Source organism: Tenrec ecaudatus, chromosome X (genome assembly GCF_050624435.1).
Source record: "Tenrec ecaudatus isolate mTenEca1 chromosome X, mTenEca1.hap1, whole genome shotgun sequence".
NCBI lineage: Eukaryota > Metazoa > Chordata > Mammalia > Afrosoricida > Tenrecidae > Tenrec > Tenrec ecaudatus.
Genome location: NC_134548.1, coordinates 128,088,463 through 128,112,613, shown reverse-complemented (window position 1 = coordinate 128,112,613; position 24,151 = coordinate 128,088,463). Strand labels below are relative to the sequence as shown.

Sequence of the window (24,151 nt, the reverse complement as noted above, 5' to 3'; positions counted from 1 at the left end):
TAACAGAGAAAAGGGGCATCGGGCCTGGGTTGAGGACAAGCAATGTTTAACCACCTCCTCCATGACTAATGGCCTCCTTTGCTGTGACATGAGAAGACTGCATCGTACCCAGCTACCATGACTAAGCATGATGAAAGAGTCTGTAGAATTCAGATCAAAAGGGGGTAAATGAAGACTAGAATCTCAAATTTGCACTGGCTCATAGGGGCTGGATGACCCCCAGAAATTATGGACCTGTGATAATCTGTAAACCTTAAACTGAAAATACTCCCTCAGGTCATCTGGAAAACTAACAGTGGTTTAACTTAGTTTTTTTAAAAATTGCCTGCGTATTACACTCCAAATCTATCTATGTGAGATCAAAATGACAAACCAAACTCGCTGCCATTGAGTCAATTCTGTCTCACAGCGACCCTATAGGCCGTGTAGAACGGCCCCTGTGGGTTTCCAAGACTGCAACACTTCTGTGTCATTGATATCCCTTAAATATCCTTGGTCCTAATGACACAATGGTTAAAGCACTCAACTGCCAACAGAAAGGCTGGCAGATGGGGCTCACCGCAGGCTCGATGCAGGAGAGACTTTGGTAGTCTATTTCCCTAAAGATTTACAATCTACAAAATCTATAGTGCAGTTTTACCCTGTCCTAAGGGTCCTTCTGAGTTGGAGTCAAGTGGGGGGCACATAACACTCTTATTCCATGTACTAATTTGTGAAGAGTAGCGAACAATGTCATGATCTCGAATCCCATCTATATTCATTATTTCCGAACAATATTTATATTTGTTAAATATGACATATCTCATCCTTATTCTCAGGAGCTGACATGGGGCTCTGGATTGACTCATTTTTATTTTAGGCATTGATGGTTCACAGTTTGAACTGGTCCGTTGTGTCTCTGCTCTGCATGTTTAGGATCTAACTATGTGATTTTTGAGTTTAACCCCCCCCCCCCCAAAAAAAAGGCTGTCCGTGTCTGTACTTAGGGTGACACGACTGCAACTCTTTATGGGAATAGAAAGCCCTGTCTTCTGCAGATTGACTGGTGACAACAGCAAACTCACGGATTAGGTTGGTGACTTCGAGGGCAGTTAGTTTCTGTTGAATGGGAAGGCACACTCAAAAGGAGAAGAGGAATGGTTCCCCAACTTGAACGTCATTCATATCAATGAACTGTCCATGTAGAAATGGTTGGATTGGTCCATCGCCTGCTGTGTATGTTCTCAACAAATTTTTTAATTTAAGAAACCAATACTGCCATATTATTTTTAAATAAATTCCAGGCTTTATTTGGATCTCACCAGTTTTTCTACTAGTATTCTTTCTTAACCCCAGATACACTCCAGGATATGACACTGCATTTAGTCACAACATTAAAAAAATTTTTATACAACTAATTTTAGAACAGTCTTGGACTTGATGGAAAAGGTACAAAGACAGTGCCGGCTTCCCATAGCTCCCGTGCACCCACTTTCTCCCGTTGTTCACACTAGGGAACAAAGCGTTGGTACAGCACTCCCAAGCAAACTCCAGACTTGATTTGAATTGTCATCATCTGTAGCTAGTGCTCATCTCTGAGGTTATCCATGGAATCCTGTCACCCAGTCTCCTCGAGACTGACAGTTTGAGGACTTCCTCTCCGGTCCTTGTGTTGTGCATCTCCTTGTCAGTTGGTTGGATGATGGACATTTCGAAGGAAGACAACAGAGGTGATCACTTTGGTCTCAGTGTCAGAAGAACACAGCGTGGTATGAACTGTCTGAGGTTGTGTTCAGGTTTTTCCCATGGAGCACTTTGTCCTCCCCTTCCATACTGTAAAATAGTAAATGCTTAATGATTTGGATTTCTTTGTATTCAATTATTTCTTTGTATCAACATGGATTCATAAGTGCTTATTTTATCCTTTGGTTAAAATCCAGTACTGTACTATTTTCTTGTTCAATTTGTTTTCATTTGTTTGGTATATCCCTGGAGTTGTAGGGCAACTCCATATAACTCTATATATCCTATTTTTTCTCTTTTAAAAAAATTTATTTATTTTGCTTACTTGTATTGGGGGCTCTTACATCTCTTATCACAATCCATACATTCATCCAGTGTGTCAAGCACATTTCCACATATGCCACCATCATCATTTTCAAAGAATTCTCTTCCCATTTGAACCCTTGATATCAACTCCACATTTCTTCCCCTTCCTTCACCTGTCCGCCCTCCCTCATGAACCCATGATAAGTTATAGATTATTTTACATCATCCTCCATCGTCCCTCACCCACTTTCCATTATTTGTCCCCCTGGAAGGAGGTTCTAGGTTGATTCTTGTGATTGATCCCCTCTTTCTCCCCCCACACCTCACCTTCCCCTAATCCTCCTGGTATCTCTACTCTCCTTGTTGGCCCTGAGGGGTTTATCTATTCCCTGTGTTTCAGGCTCTCATATGTAACAGTGTTCATGTTCTGGTCTAATCTGATTTGTAAGGTAGAATTGAGGTCATGATAGTAGGGGGAAGGAAGCACCAAAGAACTAGAGGAAAGTTGTGTTTCATTGGTGCTATACTGCACCCTGACTGGCTGATAACTTCCCTGTGACCCCTCTGTGAGGGGATGTCCAATTGTTGACAGATGGGCATTGGGTCTCCACTCTATGCTGCCGTGCCTCCCCCCCATTCACATTGCATATGATTTTGTTCTGGCTCTTAGATGCCTGATACCTGATCCCATCGATATCTTACGATCACACAGGCTGGTGTGCCTCTTCCATGTAGGCTTTGTTGCTTCTGAGCTAGATGGCCACTTGTTTAACCTCAAGCCTTTAAAACCCCAGATGCTATATCTTTTGATAGCCAGGCACCATCAGCTTTCTTCACCGTATTTGCTTATGCACCCATTTTGTCTTCAGCGATTGTGTAGGGAAAGTAAGCATCATATATATCCTATTTCTTAAGCATCTGGCCATTTTGCATTTCCACCAGCAGTGAATGAATGAGGGTGTCAATTTCTCTGCAACCTCACCAACACTTGTTATTATCCATCTTTTGGATTCTAGCCCTGCTAGGGAGTGTGACATGGAATGTCATTGTGAATTTCCCTAATGACTAATGATGTTGAGCATTTTTCCATGTACTTGTTGACCATTTACATATCTTTGGAGAAATAGCTGTTTTAAATATTCTGCCCATTTTTAATTAGGGTTATTTGCCTTTTTATTGTTGCTCATAGTTGTTCTGGATACAATAGACTTAATTTATCAGATCTTTTGATGTGAAAAAAATGTTCTCCTATAGTCTGTAAATTGACTTTTCACTCTCTTGATGGTGTCCCTATGGAGCATAAAACATTTTTATTTTGATGTATCTATTTCATCTTTTATCATTTTTGCTTTTAATATATCTTTAGAAATCATTTCTTAATTCCAGATCACAAAGACTTACCTGGGAAAATTTCTTCTGAAATCTTATAACTTTGATTCTTTTATTAGGTCTAGGATCAATTTTGAGCTATTTTTAGTATATAAAGTACTATTTTGAGCTATTTTTAGTACATAAAGTACTAAATTTTATTCCTTTATACATGAAAATCCAGTTCTCATAATTCATTGAAGAGACTGTTCCTTTCCCAATAAGTAAACTTGGTACCCTTGTCAAAAAGTCTTTCAGAACCAAGTTTGAAACAGCTAACTTAGACTTTAAAAGCAGCAGAGGAAATTTTCAAAGGAAATGATTTTTAGATAATCACCTGACTTGCCTTAAACCAGTTTTACAATCAATTTATTATAATTGGTAATTCAATAAACAGGTGTGTTTTCTGAGTTCCCACTATACTGAGTAAGGTATAGTGACTGTTAAGCATTGAACTGTGAACACAAAAGTCGGCAGTTTGAACCGACTTCTTAGAACAATGTATGTGTATATATATATAAAATGTTACATGAAGAATGTGGCTCACACAGGTGTAGAAGCAGTTAAGTCTAGTCTGGTAAAAATCTATGGCTTAGATGTTAAGCTGGAGGCTTCTCCTAACTCATTCTGTCTCATAGCTACATAGTCTAATGAATCCAAAGTCACCAGAAAATATGACAGACCTCTGATGATAGCTCCCAGGGTCAGTAGGCAATATGGCAAGTCTATGAGCCAGATACTAATGATCACACTCACAAACCCTATGGAATAGGTGTACTCTGTCTTACAGGGTCAGTGAGTCTTAATCAATTCGATGGCAATGGACACTATACTGGCCACAAGAGAGAATAGATGAAAAAAGAATGTTCTTTCCTTCAAGTGTCACATTCACAATATCATTGATAGAAAAGCTTTCTATTAGAATCAGTACATAAAGCCTCTTTAAATTCATACAAGGGCATAACTAGTGATTTCAGGTGATAAGGCCCTGGCAATGTGCTTCCATAGATATTTCAGCCTAGAAAACCTTAAAGGGCAATTCTACTCTGTCACATAAAGTTACAAGTGGCAGTCACCTCACCAGCACCCAACCACCAGGAGTGAAGGGAAGAATGTTGCAACAGATGTCACTGTGTTGCTTCTCTGAGGGCCAAACAAGAGGCTCCAATTACCCAAAAAGAGTGCTAATGAGCTAGAATGAATTACCGTAATCTGCTGAATCCCCAAACACTTGTCATATTAACATATTATTCAAGAAGAAAGTAATCTGAGCGTTGACTAAAAGTCACAGTGGGAGCCAGAAATGAACTTGATGAATGCGGGTCAATCTCAACCATTAATACGATGGCCAGAGATAGCTTGAAATGGAACCTAGCCTTAGTGAGTCAGAGTCTTTTGCAAGGTGAATTTGAGATGAGCCCGAAGAGGAACGCACATTTGGTCTTAAAGGCAACTGTGACGAGGGTAGTGGATCCTGGAATCGAAGACGGCAGAAAGCAGGCAGACACAGGCTGCAATGCGAGTGAAAGAGGATGGAAAACCCTCAAACTGCAAGCGGGTTGGGATACATACATAGTGATTCCACGGGTTTTTTGTTGATTATTAGGGATTGACTTCGTATATGAAAGTTTATCGCAGGGCCTTAGAATTATCAAGTGCTTCACAAATGTGGAGTCTGAATTGAGTCTCTGGCAGTGCTCAGCACAATGAGAAAAAGGTTGCAGGAATAGAAGAAAGATCCTAAAGTAAGTGTCACTTCTTTGGCTCAATTTCTGCCACGGCACAAATACCCCTAACTCAAGGAAATAAACCATTCAAGAGACTACGTTCCAGCTGTGTTGTTTTAATGAGTATTCTCTACTTTGTCTCTAAGAGCCATAGAAATGGCTGCACAGAACTCAGACAATATTCATGAGTAACGGGCTTAGTACGGAAGTTGACAGATTGTAATGCAAGTGAGAAATGCTCAGGATTCGGTGGGTCATCAGGATGTGTCACAAATTTGACTAGGATGGCCAAAGTGCATACTGCTCCACTGTGTCAACCCTAAGGCATTCAGCTCCTTGGAGCAGCAAGCCCCGCTTCCCCAATGAAGTGCCTAGAGATGCCCTACTCCGTAAACAACCCTCCTGCGCAAAAGCACTCAGTGTTTCCTGCTCCGCAGTTTGGGAAGTCCATCATCACTTGGTCCCAGGTCCTGGCTCCTTGCTCCGCGGGTTGGGATGTCCATCATCACTTGGTCCCAGGTCCTGGCTCCTTGCTCTGCGGTTGCTGCTCCTCACATGCTATAGCTGTCTTGTAGCCACGAGTGTCACTGCACAGCAATCTCTGGTCTCAAGGAAGTGCTCCACTTCTGCCACCTGCTGGTCATGAGACCCCTCTTCCTGCTTCCCAGCGGGCTCATTTTACACACAGCAGGCTGGCGCTCCAGGAGGCCTGGTAGCATAGTGATTCTGTGTTGAGCCACCAACTGCAAGGTCAGCAGTTTGAAACCACCAGTCACTTCAAGGGAGAAAGACAGGGTTCTCTACTCCCATAAAGAGTTACAGTGTCTGAAAATAAAATTTAAAAAAAAAAAAGAGTTACAGTGTCTGAAACCCACAGGGGCAGTTGTACCCTGTCCTACAGGGTCACTATGAATCCCCATGCACCCCATGGGAGTGAGCTTGGTTTCCGGGGGAATGGTACACCAGGGAATCCTGTTCGCACGCACAGCTGAATCCCCATGGGTATCTTTCCCCACCTTCTTAGACTCCTGCAAGAAAAGGTCGGTTGGTGGGAGTTAGAGCCTTTGGCTAGAAGAGCCACACTAAGTAATTGTCTGCCCCTGCACAGTCAACGGAGCTCTCTCACATCTCCACGAAGGAGATGTGTTTTAAGGTTATAAAATAAGCAATTATGTGAAGGCATGTCATTCTTGTGCAAAAGTGTCAAGATCAGGACATTTATTTTCTTTTCCCAAATTCCTCTCCTTTCAGTCCAATGGAGTGCCCAGGGAGCTTGTCAAGTATACAAATTCCTGTTCACTCCATAGACCAGTGGCTGTCAACCTTCCTAATGCCACAAACCTTTCATACCATTCCTCCTGTGTGGGCGGATCTGCATGTGGGCGGACCCGCTTGGAGACAAATAGAGGAGCAGTGTCTTGGTTTCTAAGACCATCGGAAATAAGTGTTTTATGACAGTGTTAGGCGACCCCTGTGAAAGGGTCGTTAGACCAAAGGGGGTCACAACCCACAGGTTAAGAACGGCTGCCCTAGACCCACTGACTCAGAATCTAGAGAAAAGGAATTGGAATCTACTGTTAACAATTTTCTAGAAGATTTTTTTTGTACACTCAAGTTTGAGAAACATTGAGAAAGTTGCCCAGCTAATTCATTTACTTGGACAGAGGACAAGAAGCATACAAGAAGGGCTGTGGAATTGCTCAAAGCCTGCATACAATTTGCCAATTTCCGTGGCGCACTTCCTCTCACTATGGTCAATTGCAGACTACCAGTGGGACATCACCAAATGCAAACAGGAAGAGGTGTGCAGATGATTATTACCTCCCCTCGCCAGCCCAGGGAGGAACAGCCTCACCCGCAGGGACTTCCTTAGGTGGGCTCTGGATGGAAATCAGGGTACTGGGGCCAATAAGGAGCCCTGGAGGCATGTTGGGGTAAGCAATGAATCCTTGGTGCCATAGCAGTGACTCGTTGAGTTGCTAACCACAAAGTCAGCAGTTTGAAACCACCATCAGCTCCAAGGGAGCAAGATGGAGCTTTCTACTCCTGTAAACAGTTCGTCTCATGTCCCGGCCCGCGGGACGTTCACCGTAGGTCCTGGGGGAGAGAGTGGGAATTGGGGGGTACAAGAGGTACGGAGAATGAGGACAAGACAATATCCTGATCAAGTCCTGTTTTAATGAACAAAGAGTCACAGCTTATAAGGGCCAGCCAAGGGGGCAGCCTCAGCCACACATGCAGATTAGGCTACCTTGGCAACAGGCCAATCAGGGAGTTCAGGGGAGCCAGCCCTGCCCATGAGTCAGTAAGGGCTTACAGTCTTCAATTAGGTACGCAGAGGAGTGGCATGTACATGCAAATCAAGCATAGGGGAAGACGATCTTTAGCCCAAACAAAGGGATGCAGGAAATGGGTGCTTATCTAAAGAGCATTAACCCTTGTTTGCTCAAGCTTTACAGCTGCAGTGCTCTGTCACGTAGGCTGGGGTAGAAGAATGCCCAGAGCTCAGGCTAGTAAATTCCAAGCAAATGGCCGGGCCTCGTGGCTCCGGACAGTCTCAGAAACTCTGAGAGGCAATTCCATCTTGTCCCATAGAGTTGCTAAGAGTCAGCATTGAGTATGAAATGTTATAAGAGCTGTAGGAACCCCCAATAAAATGATTGTTTAAAGTCAGCATTGACTTGATGGCAGTGAGTTTGTCGGGGGGGGGGGTTGTTTTGTTTTGTTTTGGCTTATTGTACCGCTAGCTGCAAAGGTAACAGTTCAAACCCACCAACAGTTCCTTGGGAGAAAAATGAAGCTATCTGCCCTTGTGAAGATTCACAGCCTCGGAAGCCCTACACAGGGGCCACTCTGAGTCTGATCAACTCCACGGCAGGGGTGGGAGAGTTGCATAATCATGGGTACCTTGTTGGGAGAACCCTGAGCCAACTTGTGGTCTTCAATCATGAACATATCTCAGTGCCAATGGGCTCCCTTTCCCACATGTGTAGCCTCATTCTCAACTGTGATGAATCCATCTGCCACCAATCATCATGCTAATAATTTTGTGACAGTGTCCTTTGTTCACCATGTCCTATTTCAATGGCCCTGTGCCTGAGAATTCTTGGACACCACTATAGCTTGGTGCTGATGGTCTCCCTCATCCAGATGGTTTGTCTGTGTCCTGTTTAAGAACTAATCAATATCTATAAATTATATTCTTATTTGGCATCTCTTTGTACCTGAATATTATTTTTATTATACTTAATTTTGTTGTAGTTTTATGCTGTTTGAATCTTCATAGTGCCTATGTTTAACGAATGGCATGGCTTTCAAAAGTTAGTATAATCCAGCACCAGCACACCACTGGAAAGAACCTGGTACCATAATGGTTCCACAGGGAACTGCCAACTTCAAGGTCAGCAGTTCAGAACTACCAGCCACTGCAAGGGAAAAAGATGAAGCTGTCTGCTCCCATAAAGATTTACAATCTTAATCAGAAGACCACAAACAAACAAAAACATTGTTGACAACAAGGGGGGTTGGAGCAGAGACCCAAAACCCATCTGGAACCAATCGACATCCCCTCAGAGAAGGGTCACAAGGAAGAGATGAGTCAACGTGGGCGCAGTATAGCACTGATGAAACACAATATTCCTCTGGTTCCTTGAGGCTTCCTCACTCCCCACTATCATGACCCCAGTCCTGCCTTTCACTGCGGGCTAGACTAGAGCATGTGCACAGGTACAGACAAGAGCACATGACACATGAATCCAGGTCAGATAAACCCCTCGGGAACAGAAATGGAAGTAGTGATACTGGAAGGGTAGAGGGAAGGTGGGAGAAGGAGGGGAGGAAGGGGGAATCAATCCCTCAGTGTTAGTATCCCAAAGACGCATAACTACAAACATACCCGAGGGGGGTGAACAACAGAAACGGGGGGTGAAGGGAGACAGTGGTCAGTATAAGAGACGAAAATAATAATAATAATGTAGAATTTATCAAGGCATCACATGGGGGGAGGGAGAGGGAGGGCGAAAAAGAGAAGCTGATACCGAGGGCTCAAATAGAAAGTAAATGTTTACAAAATGATGATGGCAATGTATGTACAAATATGCTGATACAATTGCTGTGTGGATTGTTATAAGAGCTGTAAGAGCCCCTAATTAAAATGATATTAAAAAAAGATTCACAGTGTCAGAAACCCACAGGGGGCAATTCCACTCTGTTCTAGAGAGTAGCTATGAGTTAGAATCCACGCAGTAATGGTGAGTTTGGTTTCTTTATCTTTTAACCTAATAGGCTGGCACTTTCAGCACACAATTTGAATGGTCATAGTAAGTCTGTGGCATAGGTATTAGTCCCCATTTTACATGCTCAAGGAGGCTAAGTAACATCCTCAAAGCCACCAAGCTAGTAATAAGAGATAAGTAAAAGTCCCTGGGTGATGTAAATGGTTAACATGCTTAGCTGTTCACCATAAGGTTATAGGTTCAAGTTCTCGCAAGAGGCCTGGCGCACTACTTCTGAAAAAGTAATTGCAGCCACTAAAAATCAACATTCATAAAACCCCCACTGTTACGGGGACTGTGAAGTCGCGCAAAACCTACGAGGCAGCCACCGCAGCCTCGTGAACTCGAGAAAAAGACCTGGTAGCGCACTGGTTAAGCACTTCACGGATAACTGAAGTTATCGGTTTTAACGCACCCACTGTTCCATGGGATAACTGGCAAATTGCCTCTGTAAAGATCAGAGGCTCGAAAACCCCAGCAGGCAGTTCTAAGCACATTAGGTAGAAAATGAACACGACCACACCCAACCGTGCAGAGTAGCTTCTCCGTGTGTTTTTGAAAGACAATCAAATATCTTTGTCTTACAAGGAACCCAGTGGCGTAGTGAGTTATGTCTTGGTCTGCTGATCGGAAAGTCAGCGGTTCAAAGCCACCAGTCATTCCTCAGGGGAAAGATGACGCTTTCTACTCCCGTTAGTCATCGTCTCAAAAACCTTACAGGGTCAGTGCTAAAGTGGCCTGCAATCCACGTGATGGCAGTGAGTTTAGCAAGCTTTTACCTTAAAAGATCGTTGCTGGGGTGTTACAATTCCACTGACAGTGCTGTTTTACTCTAAAATATCTTTAAAGGACACAGTCACATCCTCTTTCAGTATGTGATTTTACGATGCAAATGTTTAGCTATTAATTTCAAAATATGTCAGAAGTTATTTGAGCGACACCAATTGAGGACGACTAGAAAGCGTGAAGGAGGAACGACAAGAGATGAGGCCCAAAAAGGGGGCTCAAACTGGCTGCAGGGTGAAGAATGGAGCGGGAAGCCTGTAAGAGCAGAGGCCGAGAGACCAACCTGAGAATAAAGCAGTACTCTCGGTCAAACATGACGAGGGCAGCTGGGGGAGCATTTCCTCACAGGAGGAACGTTTTCATGACTTCATCCTTAAGGTGATTTCCTACAAGGATGACACCGTGATGGTGGCAAGTACAGAGCAAATCAGCAAGACAAACAGAGCGTGCCGTGGGCTGGATTTACAGATGAACAAGAAGGAGCCAGTACTGTCTGGACTCACAATGACAGCCCTCCCCGTGTTGTTTCCCTAAGCACACAACACCAATACAGCTACATCTTGCTGGCTTCAATTGCCATTTGTCTTCCGTTCAATGGATTTGACATAACTGCACTCAAACTGATGTCATGAAGCAATGAGGTAAGTCTTCTCCCAATGCAAGTACAAACAGTGGTGAACTGACCTGAGGGGAGTGGCTGTGTTGAAACCCAAGAATGCAACTATAGAAGGAGCCTGTGTTTAGGCAGCGTTGTCTAGAGAAACAGAATCAGCGATATTTGTATATGTGTCATGAAGTTCTTCCTATCAAGAAGTCATCTGATATCAAGAAGGCATCCCAGCCCAATCCAACTTAAGTCCAGGGGTCCGGTGCTAGCCAGAGCCTTCTTCCCACTCCTGAGGATGCAAAATCATGAAGTGGAACGCAGGAAGATCAAAGGCCACTGGGTGCAGAGTCACATGGATCCAAGGTCAATGGGAGACACCTCCGATTTGGACTACCTGGGTTGTCACCCTACATGGTTGTCGCCCTGCCCCTGGAGGTAGACACGGAGCCCCAGGAAGCAGGAAGGTAAAGAAGAAAAGAGAGGGTGAAATTCCCAGTTTCTCCTGTATAAAAAAAAAAACAGCCACACCCCTAAGGAGGCATCATCAAGCTGCGACCTGATTGACAGATTGAATTCCATCCCTACACTTTCATACAAAATCAAGATGACATAAAATCTTCCTTCGACAGAGCTAAAACATTTAGTAAGCAAGAAAGTATCCTAGGCCTGGAACAACAAGAACAAGAGGGTCGTTTCTATTTTATTGCTTTCATAAATCTTCTCGAGAATACTTGATAGATCATCAATGTCTTAAAACCCAACAAATAAAAGTCACCAGCAGAAAGTGTGTTTTCCTGTCACGATAGGACATTTTAGGTTCAGGATCTATCATCATCATCATCCACCTCCTGGAACCCAATCCCCTGTCACTCAGTGCAATTTTTCCCAATTGCCTGCAGATGCTTTTCAGTGACTTCTGATCTAATGTTGCCATTATGACTCCCTGGGGCATCTTCATCGCCAGCACACTGTCCCCGCCTTACTGATGCCACTGTGGATGCTTTCGGGCCTTCTTTTCCCCCAAGAAGAGGTGACTCACGCATAGACTTCTGTCAAGGTCACCCACATCCGTTGTACTGATAGTGTGAACTCATGAATCCCAAACTGCATCCAAGTCTTGCTTGGATGTTGACTGCTATGCCTAGTGGCAGTACCGCGCAGGTGAGAACACCAGGTGTTGACTGCTATGCCTAGTGGCAGTACCGTGCAGATGAGAACACCAGGTGTTGACTTCTATGCCTAGTGGCAGTACCGTGCAGATGAGAACACCAGGTGTTGACTTCTATGCCTAGTGGCAGTACCACGCAGGTGAGAACACCAGGTGTTGACTGCATTATGGGCACCAGTGGAGTTCATATCATTTTCAACCTTTTTTCTTTGTGAGTAACCATGGTGTTCAAAATTAGTGAAGACTTCTTCTTGTCAAAGAATGCCCCCTGCCTGGCCCTAGAACATCTATCTACCCATACATACACAATAATGGTCACAGAAGCAGCAATCAAGAGCATATGTCCTTCACTGGGCTTCGACTCAAGTACTCTCTCAATGCAAGAAGAGCCAGAACGCTCCTGAGAAGAAAGACTGGCAAAATTTCATCTCACACACTTTGGATATGTTACTGGCCCAGTGCCAGTGAAGGCCCTTTGGAAAGTGGAGGGGCAGCATAAAAGAGAAAGGCCCTCAACCAGGTGCACTGACCCAGTGGCTGCAAAAGTAGACGCGAACACAAGGACAATGGGGAGGATGCCAAAGGATCAGGGTTTCTTTGTTTTTTTTACCTTTTGTTGTAAATATAGGGTCACCATAACTCAGAACCAACTTGAAAACCCCTACCAGCAACACCCAACAAACCATACTTTCACAACCTCCCAGTCCATCCATCCCTTTGTATTACAACCACCACACTGGTGGGACGTTTTTCCTGGGCCGTGATAGCTCTCTCAAAAATCACCATCAGCTGACATTTCACCCATTTCTCAGGGCAACCAAGGACTAGTACCCAGTGATTATAAAGACTATAATTTTCATACTTGAAGCAGCTCCACTTCTAGTGGCCAGAATGTCAAAGCACATCAGAACCTTGCCCATATCAATTATGTGCGTGCAAAGATACTGAGCTCAGAAATTTCTTTGGTGCCAAATTCATGAAAGTTGGCCATCTTTTTCTCCCTGCCATCTGGAAGGAAGTTGCTGGCCTTCAGTCATTCCCAGTATCATAGAAAAGACATTCCTTTCATGAGCATACAAATCCAGGTGAAACTCCTCTTGCACTGTGGGATTTCCACTTTGATTTGCCAGAGTCGTCCCTTCATTTGGAAGGGCGACAGTAGAGACAGCCTGATCCGGTTGCCTCTGAGAAATAATCCACTCTTTCCAGTCGTTCTCCAGCTCAGCATGTTTCTCTTAGCCCCACTGTGTTGCACAGTTTTGCAGATTCGGTTTCTCCTTTTTCCATTTGTGAATGGACAACTCTCCAACCTTGAACTCTCAAGCTGCCATCCTATTGCTTGGTTCTTCTGCCCTTGCAATGATTTTAGATTTTTGAGTCATTGCAGGACTCTCAGTTAATTCCTGAAATGACCCTGAAGGGTTCTAAGACGTAGAGTTACAAATTGAAAAACAACATGTGTACAGTACAAGCAAGCGCTGGATGGGACTAATAGGCAGGTTGCCAAAATCAAACGTGAGGTGTACAAGAAGCAGGGATCTTTTTTATATGGTTTCAATAATCAAACATGTAGGTCGAACATGCAAGTCCAAGTGAAAGCTGAAGAAAATTCAAACAAGTCCACAAGAGCCAAACACAGCCTGAGTCTATCCCGCCTGCTTTGAGAGCACGCCGCAAGAACAGATGCATATTGAATACTAATGACCAAAGACCAGACAAGTTGTGAGTTGGCACCTGTGTGAGTCTGGGGAGACTAGAGAAACAAATTGATAGACACTCATATGTGTATAAGAACGAGCTTTATATAAAGAGTAATTGTACATTGAGGAGTTTTTAAGTCCAATATTAGCCCAAATAGCTGATACTGTATTAGTTTGGGTACTTTAAAGAAACAAATCCACAGAAATTCATGTATAAGAGAGAGTTTTATATAAAGGTTATACAAAGGCATCAAGAAAACATCCCGACCCAGTGCTGCCCAAGCCCACAAGTCCAACATTAACCCTTATGTCCAACACCAATCCACAAAGTCCTTCTCCATCTCACAAAACAGACACAATGACGCCGAATGAAGGAGGAAAGCCAAATCAGTGAGTGTGTAAGCATCTCAGCACTGGCAGGGGTCTCCACATGAGTGCTCCAGCACCCAGGGCTGCATCGGGGTAGGTCCATGTCGCTTCTCCTTGGGGATGTCTTGCAGGAAGTCAACCTTGCAAGCTGAAGCTGGGAACTGCAAAGGCAGCTTCACCCTGGTCCAACATCATAAAGCAAGAGACCCGAGAACTGGAAAGGTGAGGCTCACCGAGCCATTTATCCCTCCGTCCTTCAATTAATCCCACACGTGTTTATCGGCCAGGTTGGCACAATAAACTAACTCAGATACCAATCTATAAATTCCTCTTCAGACTCATGCAAAACATGCAATGACAGCAAATGCAGGAAGATCTCAGGCCAGTGAGTGGAAAGTCTTGTGGATCCAGTGGCAGTGGAAGTATCTCGGCACTGGCTTGGGTCCACATGGCTCCACCAGCTCCATGGCTCTAGCGTAGCTCTGCGTGTCTTGTCAGCAGGAAGAGGAAGCAGGGAGGCTGTGTGTATCTGGCCTCCAGTGAGCTATTTATCTCCTTGGCTCCTCCAAATGAGGTCATCAAGCTGTGACCAGACTGACAGGCTAGATTACACCCCTTCGCAAGTTAACAGGAGATTATGTAACTGTGACAGCGTCTTGAAGAAAGCAAAAGTTCATTTAAAATATGAGAAAGAAAGGAAAAATCAAACTGAATGATGCAGGAGTCTCTGAAACTGGCTCTTGAACTAAGAGAAACTAAAGCAATTGGAAGAATGTGTAAAGGAGAAGAACTGAACAGAACATTTCAAAGGTTGGCACAGAGAGACAAAATAAAGTATTACAAATGAACTATGTAGAGACCTGGAGGTAGAAGACCAAAAAGGCAAAGCACGCTCAGCATATCTCAAGCTGAAATAGCTGAAGAAAAAATTCAAGCCATTAGATACAACTGTGAAGGATTCTGTGGGCAAAATATTGAATGATGCAGGAAGCATCCAAAGACAGGAATAGCAAAAATAATAATAATAACTGGTTGACAGGGAGCAACATATGATAAAGAATGTATTTTACTGGAAGAAGTCCAAGCTGCCCTAAAGGCATTAGGGAACAAGCAAGACTCCAAGAATTGACACATACAAATTGGGGTACTTCAACACACAGATGCAACACTGGCCTATGCTAAGAAATTTGGCCAACGTCTAGAAGAGTTCCATATTTGTGCACATTCCAAAGAAAAGCGATCCAACAGACTGAAGTAAGTATTGAATAATGCTAATATCATATGCAAATAAAATCTATTTTATTGCAAATAAAATCTTGCTGAAGATAATTTTTTAAATGGTAGTAACAGTACATTGATAGGGAACAATCAGAAATTTCCAGCAGGATTCAGAAGAGGAGAAAGGGAGTTATCATTCCTACTATCAGATGGTTTGAGAATACCAGAAACATGCTTATGTGTGTTTCATTGGCTATACAAAGGCATTTGTCTGCATCATAAGATATTATAGATAACATTACAAAGAATAGGAATTCCAACATTAAGTTTTCCTCGTGAAGAACTTGTACATAGACCCCAAGAGGCGTGTACATAGAACAAGGGTATACTGGGTGGTTTAAAATAAAAAAAGATGCGTGTTACGGTGCAAGTTTCCTTTCACCATATGTATCGAACTCGTATGCTGAGAAAATAAGGACAAGAAGCTGGATTGTGTGAAGAACTTGGAAGAACAGGCATTAACACCCTGTGACCTGCAGGTGGCAGCCTTGTTTGCTGAAATGGAAAAGGGCTGGGAACCCTTACAGATGAACACGGAAGACTTCAGATTGTATTGTAGGTTGCACCGCAACAGAGAGAAAACAAAACTCCTCACAGCTGGACCAATAAGCACCTTTATGACAAACCAAGAGGAGATTGAAGTTGTCAAAGACTTCATTTTGCTAGAGTCCATAGCAATGCTCATGGAAGCAGCAGTTCAGAAAGACGACATATTCACTGGGGCACTTGGCTGCACAAGACTTCTTGAAAGTGTTGAAGAGCAAGGATGTCCATTTGAGGACTAAGGTGCACCGACCCCAAGCCATGGTGGCACTTGCAATCACCTCGTATGTGGGAAAGTTGGGCAGTGAACAATGAAGACTGTGGAAGAATGGATGCCTTTGGTGTATGGTGTTGGTCGAGGGGCTTGAAAGTACCATGGGAACAAATCTGTCTTGGAAGAATGCCAAACTCACTGCCATCGAGTCAATGCTGACTCATAGCGCCTCTCTTGTGCTGTACCTGTTTACAGGAATTGAAAGCCCAGTCTGTCTCCCGAGGAGCTGCTGGTGGTTTCAAACTGCTGACTATGGGGAATCGCAGCCTAATGCCGAACCACTACACCACCAAGGCTCCTGTCTTGAAAGAAGTGCACTAAAATCGCTCAGTCGAAGGGAGGCTGGTGAGACTTCGTTTCCACACTTTGGACATGCCACCAGGAGAGAGCAGTCCTGGGAAAGCAGGGGGTCAAGGAAAAAGAGGAAGCCCCTCAATTAGATGAACTGGCCCACGGGTTGCAATAACCATAGCAACGGCTGTGAGGATGACTCAGGGCCAGGCCGTCCTGTAGTTGTTGTTCCTGGGGTCACTCTGACCTGGAGCTGACCGGACAGCACCTCAAAGCAACAACGAAATACGACGAGAGTGACTCATGATTTTTTCTATCAGACGTGGGAGTTAATAAGACATAACTCCACTATGGAATAAGCAGCCCTCACATGGCATATTCGTTTACTTTAAGAGAACTTGATGGGATTTTCCTATTGACTTGCCAAGGCAAGTGAGATAGTATATGAGATTTGCTTTCTTGCCTCCTTCACCCCAAAACCTGAGTGGGAAGAGGACTGTGGTAGCGGTGCCAGTGCCGACGGAATGGCAATTCCTGTTGACATTTCCTGAATGCAGGCTTCATCCTGGGCATGCTTCTGCTTGGTGGTCTATGAAACGCCTTGATTAGGGTCGAGATTCTGAAGACCAGGATATATGGTAATGATCCATTTAAATTGTACAATTTCAGATGACCAGAGCACTATCTAACTCAATCCCTGATTTCTTTTTTTATACCTTTGTTATACAGAAATGATAATGATCAAAAGTCACATGTTCAGACTAGTGAATGAGGTGAAGATTCACTTCTGAAAGTGACACATTCATGGTACATACATGGGCCAGAGATTTTCAACATATTCTCATCGTGTCCACACTTTATATGTGAGCATTTGTTATTTATGTGGGTCTACGCTTTGTGACAAATATATCACCAAGCGAGCCATTGCTATTGATTAAAAAGATACCCCAAACCCATCCAGCTCCATCACCAAACAAAAGGGGATTTCAAGTCTTTTTAAATGACCTAGTGAACACCACTGAGTTAGTTTATTGTGCCAACCTGGCCGATAAACACATGTGGGATTAATTGAAGGGCGGGGTTAATTGAAGGGCGGTGAGCCTCGCCTTTCTAGTTCTTGGGTCTCTTGCTTTGTGATGATTGGACCAGGGTGCAGCTGCTTTAGCAGTTCCCTGTTTCAGCTGGCAAGGCTGACTTCCTGCAAGCCATCCCCGAGAAGAAGCCACATGGACCTACCCCGATGCAGCCCTGGGTGCTGGAGCGGCCATGTGGAGACCCCTGCCAGTGCTGAGATGTTTACACATTCACTGATTCAGTTTTCCTCCTGCAGTCGGCATGGTTGTGTTTGTTTTGTGAGATGGAGGAGGACTTTGTGGATTGGTGTTGGACATATGGGTTAATGCTGAGCTTGTGGGCTTGGGCAACACTGGGTTGGGATGTTTTCTTGATGTGCAAATACCCTTTATATAAACCTCTCTCTTATACATGAGTTTCTGTGGATTTGTTTCTCTAAAGTACCCAAACTAACACAACGACTCGGAGTTCCTTGGTGGTGCAAACAGTTAACATGCCCAGCTGCTAACTGGAAAGTTAGAGCTTCGAGTCCACCAAGAGGTGCCTCAGAAGAAAGCCCTGGTGGTCTTCTGAACAATCAGTCATTGAAAACTATGGAGTTTAGCCTTACCCTGACACACATAGGGTCACCATGTGTCAGCAGCAAGTCAACAAACAATGGTTTGGGTTTGGGTTTTGAAATACTACTTAGAAGGTGACATGGTAACAGCTGGAGCCAAAGAAGTAAGGTAAGACTGGGCTCTGGAGAACACTTGGGGAATTCAAAATTTATAACTACCCTGTTTCCCCGAAAATAAGACTGTCTTTTATTAGTTTTTGCTCCCAAAGATGTGCTAGGTCTTATTTTCAGGGGATGTCTTATTTTTTTCATGAAGAATAATATAGTACACATTTATTGTTTTATTAAAAGAGACCTCACACTTCCTGTTTGCTCCGGCTGCACTTGGCGCCGCTATGGTCCGGAGTCCGGAGTTACGGTAGCTTCAGGGGGGGGGGGCTTTTTTGGGGGGAGGTCTTATTTTCGGGGGTGCCTTATATTTCAGCGAGAGGCAAAACTGTAAGTAGGTCTTATATTCGGGGATGTCTTACTTTCGGGGAAACATGGTAGACGCTCTTTGAATTGTAGACCTTTTTAAGAGATCCCATGCCTTTTTATCCTCCTCCCACATTCAGCATCCCTTGAATCAGCACAGAATGAATGAAGTCTGTTCTCATCACCTCTCTTTCCTGTGGATGAAAAGTTTTGGTTAATCACTTTTCTTTTTATAAACTTTGAAAAGAAATGGGAAAATAGTACTTTGGAATACTTGCTGCCTGCACACACACCCCCATTCCTGAAAATGAAGTTCTGAAATATATTTTTTGTAACAAAGTATTACAAAATTTAAGTAACTTCTGCATTCAAGTAGGTGAAATGTGTAAGAGAAAAATGTTCAAACTTCCTTTACAATGATGGGGGACACCAGACCAGAAAGTGTGTTCTGGCTCTGCCACCAGTTTCTTCTACCCTGGGCCTCAGTTTCCCTAGCTGCCAAATAGGCTGGACATAAAGATATCACAAGTCCTTCCGGCTCTCACTGGGGCGCTCTCACCACCTAAGATTCCCCACCACTACATAACACCTTGTTTCTCGGATTTTAAGAGCATCATGTAATTTTAGTTTGCCGCCACTAGAGGGGAGGGCAGCGAAAGGAGATGCAGCTCAAACCAGTTGTCTTTGTGCATGTGAGACATGGGGAAACATGGATGTTTTCTGGACCAAAAAAATGAAATTGGGATGTCTGTTGCTTTCAGTTAGTTTTGCTCTTGTGCCCCGATATTATGCAAGTATCAAGAAAGCCTGGCCGAACAGTGTCCCCCGCTAGTCCATATCTTTATTCAATCTTCAAGCTACACCCCTTCTCATATCTCCAGGTGAGAATGTTGACCTCCACTTGCCTGCCCCACGTGGTTTCTCAGTCCTCCCCGGGAAATGGCCCACGTCCCAGAGAGGCAGCCTTCCACAACAACCCTCAAGTGTCGCCTTGGTGTCTGCCATCCGCGTGGCCAAGTGTAATCGGAAGAGCCTTCACGTTGGAGAAGCGGCTGATCCCAAGACTGGGGCTAGGTAGACACGCGATGAGCCTGGAGGTCGCAGAAATGACTTGGTATAATGCTTTTCTGAAGTGTTTCCACAGAAATCGATGGCTTGTCCTTTTTGCTTTGCGATAACAACCAGGACATTGCTCTTAAGCTCCGCTTACACGCATCAATATACAAGGCTAAAGCTTGCACTTTTTCACTAGCATTATGCAAATGTGCTCATTTATTTTGTGACCTTTCTAAGGTGCTTCAGCAGAGCTGTCCCCTTATTAGCCAGTTAGAATGACCTTTCCAGGTGCGTGGTTTCATCTGCACGCTCTCTAAGTACCTGCCAGTGATTTCCTTGCTGCGGATGTTCAGAATGGCACCGGTTTTGTCAAGCTGTCTGCCGTGTTAGCTACAAGATACTGGGACGTGATCTTTGCGAATCTATATTAATAGCTTTTGGGAGAAGGGAGTATTAATTAAAGGAAAAGAAGGCCGAGAGCTTCTTTTTTATTAATCTTCCACTGTTACAAAAAATGTTATAATTTAATGTAGAAAGATTGGACCCGATCATTTTGGGGTTATAGACACATGTCAGTCATTTACAACTCTATCACACATCATTCTGTGATTAAGATGTATAATCAATGTGACTAAGGATTCTGATGGTCTTGTATATGAGGTCCAGGTGCGACTGGACTAAGTGAAACCAACCCTACTGAGGCCACCACTGGAACTTGGAACAGATTGGCATGCCAGAGATTACGGAAGTGTTCAAAACAATTGATGGGTGGTATGTCACCAGGACAGGAACCAGCTTGAAGGGGCCGTGGGCCAAATCTGGGACAAAGTGAGAAATAAAGAAAAATTAAGTACGGTAATAAATAGTGAAACACTGAAAAAATAGAAAGCCTCGAGTCCACACTCTTAGGAAACAGGTACGTGAGTGAATGAATGAATGTGCTTATAGCCGGGTGACCGGGAAGTGTGGAGGGAGTGCCAGTTAGAACATCAGCATTGGTTCCGAGAAAATTATTTTATTTTTTATTAGGAATAGGACATTTGCATGGTCTCTGTGTTAGTCTGGGTAGACTAGAGAAACAAATCCATGGACACACATGTGTATAAGAAAGAGATTTCTATACAAGAGCAATTGAACATGAAGAAAACATCCCAGCCCAGTCCAGATCAAGTCCAAAAGTGCGATATTAGCCCATATGTCTGATATCAATCTATAAAGTCCTCTTCAGACTCACGAAACACATGCAATGAAGCCAAATGCAGGATGATCACAAGCTAGTTGGTAGAAAGTCTTTGGGTCCAGGGGCTGTGTAAGCATCTCACTGCTGGCAGAGGTCTCTTTGTGGCTTCTCCGGCTTCACAGGTCTGGTTGCATCCATGTGGCTTGTCTTCTGTAAAGTCTCCCAGAGAACAGCAGAGAAAGAGAGGTGTCTTCCACCTTCAAGGAGAAAGTACCAGATTTCCCAGAATTCTCAGGCGAAAGCCATGGCCACAGAGGTATCATTGGTTCTCTCCAGATTGACAGCCTAGACTCCACCCCTACACTCTTAATCCTTAAATTGACACCAGATTCGGTGACTACCACAGTCTCAAAGTATTATCTAAAGGACTGCGTATTAATTGTCTAGTAGTAAAAATAACTGTGCTGGGAAAGAACTAGACAACACATTGACCAAGTTAACATCATCAAGCGAGAGGCAGATGGATCTGTGCCTCGAGACGTGAGTGCTACCCTGAGAACAATCCAACATCATTTGAAACCAATTATGAGGACATATTTGATTCGAGCTTCCCAAACTTGGCTCATGATTAGAAAGACCTGGAGATCTGGTGAAAGTACAAATTCCCTGGGCTCCACTTGCAACCTAATGAATCAGAATCTCAAGGGGAAGGAGCCCAGGGATCTGTAGCTTCACTATTCCCAGGCGATTGCAGTGATCCCCAGGTGATCGCAGTGATCAACCAAGTTTGAGAACCTAGGCATAAGATAAACACTAACTGAGAATCCTTTTATTGAAACAAAGAGGCAACTAGAGACTGTGTACTCCTCTACAAAATCAGTCCTAAAAGATAGTCTGGAAATGGTTCAGAGGAAAGGAAATTAAAAGCATATCTGATCCTAGACTGGGTGGATCCTTATGGGAGCAAGGAGACTGCTAAAAAGGACATTATCAGATCAACTGACAAAATTGGCTTCAGGAAGGTATGCATCAGGAAGGTATGCATCAGGAAGGTATGCATCAGTGTGACATGCACTGCCGTTAATAACGGTATTGTGATTATATACTAGAGTATCCCGATCCTTAGCAAATACGCCCTGAAGCATTTACAGGTGTAGGCTGTTGCCAGGTGCCATCAAGTGGGTCCTGATTAGCGTGACCCTATGTAGAGTGGAGTGGAGCGCTGTGCCAATTCTTCTCAGTGCGGGGCCTCCTCTGCTTCCCTGGACCTTTACACTGCCAAGCATGACGTCCTTTTCCAGGCCCTGGCCCCTCCTGATAATAAGTGCAAAGCACCGAAGAGTAAGTCTCGCCATCCTAGCTTCTAAGCAGCATTCTGCCTGTACTTCTTCCAAGACAGACGGGTTTGTGCTTCTGCTATATTCGATGTCCTCTGTCAGCACCACAATCCAACAGCAACCAGTCTTCTTCAGTCTCCCATATTCAGAGGTAATGGGGTTTCCCGGGTAATAAGGTGTCATTAGGGGTAATGGGTCGCAAATCACGTACCTGACTCAAATGTTTCAGGGGGGGCGGGTATATGTGGACAGAGAGAGAGAGAGAGAGCATGCACAACTGAGTTATCATAATACCAAGTCAATTTGGGTAAGAGGAACACCTGTGTTCGTTGTACTATTCTTATCCTTACTACTACTCTATAATTGTGACATTCATTCTGATTTTGACATGTTATGTTTGTAAGGAGCCAATATGTCTGTTTCCACTCAGAGTGACCCTATAGTATATACAATCAAACGAAACACCTCCGGGTCACGTGCCAACCTCAATCATGTTGGAGCCATTGTCACAGCCACTGCGTCAGCCCATCCATTGGAGGCCTTCCTTTTTTCCCTGCCCCTGCCCCTCTACTCTAACCAAGCATGATGTCCTTCTCTAGGGAGTAGTCTCTCCTGATAACATGTGTACAGTCCGTGAGATGAAGTCCTTGCCTCTGAGGAGCATTCTGGATGCACCTTTTCCACGACAGATTGGTTTGTTCTTTTGGCAGTCCATAGTTTTTTCAATATTCTTCTCCAAAGAAAACAAATATATTGATGCAAATAATGGACAACAGAGAGGAGATCCAAAGCCCATCTGTAGACAATTGGGCATTCCTTCACAGAAGGGTTACAAGGAAGGAATAAGTCAGTCAGGGTGCAGCAAAGCACCGATGGAACACACAACATTCCTCTAGTTCTTTAATGCTTATACACACACACACACACCCCACTGTCATGACCACAGCTCTACCTTCAAAATCCAGCTAGACCAGAACATGCACAATGGTACAGATAAGAGCTCTTGACACACAGAACTCAGGACAGATAACCCCCTCAGGAACAGTAATAGGAGTATTGATACTATGAGGGTGGGGGGAAGAGGGAGAGAAGGGGGAGAAATGGGGAACCATCTATAATGATCAACATATAATCCACCCCTGGGGAATGAACGACAGAAACATGGGTGAAGGGAGATAGTGGACGGTGTAAGAGATGAAAATAATAATTTATAATTTATCGGAGAACCATGAGGGTGGAAGGGTGGGGGAAGGAGGGAAAAAAGATGAGCTTATACTCAGGCAGAAAGAAAATGTTTTGAAAATGATGATGGCAACATATGTACAAATTAGTTTGAGACAACTGATGTGTGGATTGTTATAAGAGCTGTAAGAGCCCCCAGTAAAACGATTTATTAATTATATATATATATATATTCTTCTCCAACACTGCAATGAATACCCATCGATTCTTTTGTGATCTGCCTTGTTCAATGACCACCTTTCATAGGCATGTGAGGTGACTGCAAATGGCATGGCATTCCGTGGGTCATCTGTCAAGTAGAGATCATGCAGTATTACCCAGGTATGGATAGAGATGTGTCCCGCACAAGTGTGTTTGCGGCATTCCTGGCCCTCCTACCTGTGGATGGGATCCATTTTGGAAACAGGGGTTTTCTTTTCATGATGTTAATGAATTCATATCAGTGTAGAGTGAATCCCAAACCTAAACATTTCTGTGCTATAAAAAGACTAGAACAGTGCTTGCTTCGGCAGCACATATACTAAAATTGGAACGATACAGAGAAGATTAGCATGGCCCCTGCACAAGGATGACATGCAAATTCGTGAAGCGTTCCATATTTTAAAAATTTTTAAAAAGACTAGAACACCAGACATTGGGGTGGGGTGGGGCAGGCACCAGGCCAGTCTCTCCAAGCCAAGAAGTCAAGGAATGCTCCGAAACCCTTTATGTGGTCGCTAGGTGTCAGAAGTGAGTCCACTTTACTGGATCATGATTTGTTTTGTTTGGTTTGGCTTTTGCTTTGGTTTTATTCCAAAAGGGAGGTAGATAAAGATT

At 43.9% G+C, this 24,151-nt stretch overlaps 1 non-coding gene across 1 annotated transcript; it reads left to right on the top strand.

Moving 5' to 3' along the window:
• The first annotated feature begins 23,831 nt into the window (after positions 1 to 23,831).
• Positions 23,832 to 23,938, top strand: LOC142435192 (U6 spliceosomal RNA). Its single transcript, XR_012781297.1, has one exon. It is a non-coding gene; the product is annotated as a U6 spliceosomal RNA (small nuclear RNA).
• The last annotated feature ends 213 nt before the right edge of the window (positions 23,939 to 24,151 follow it).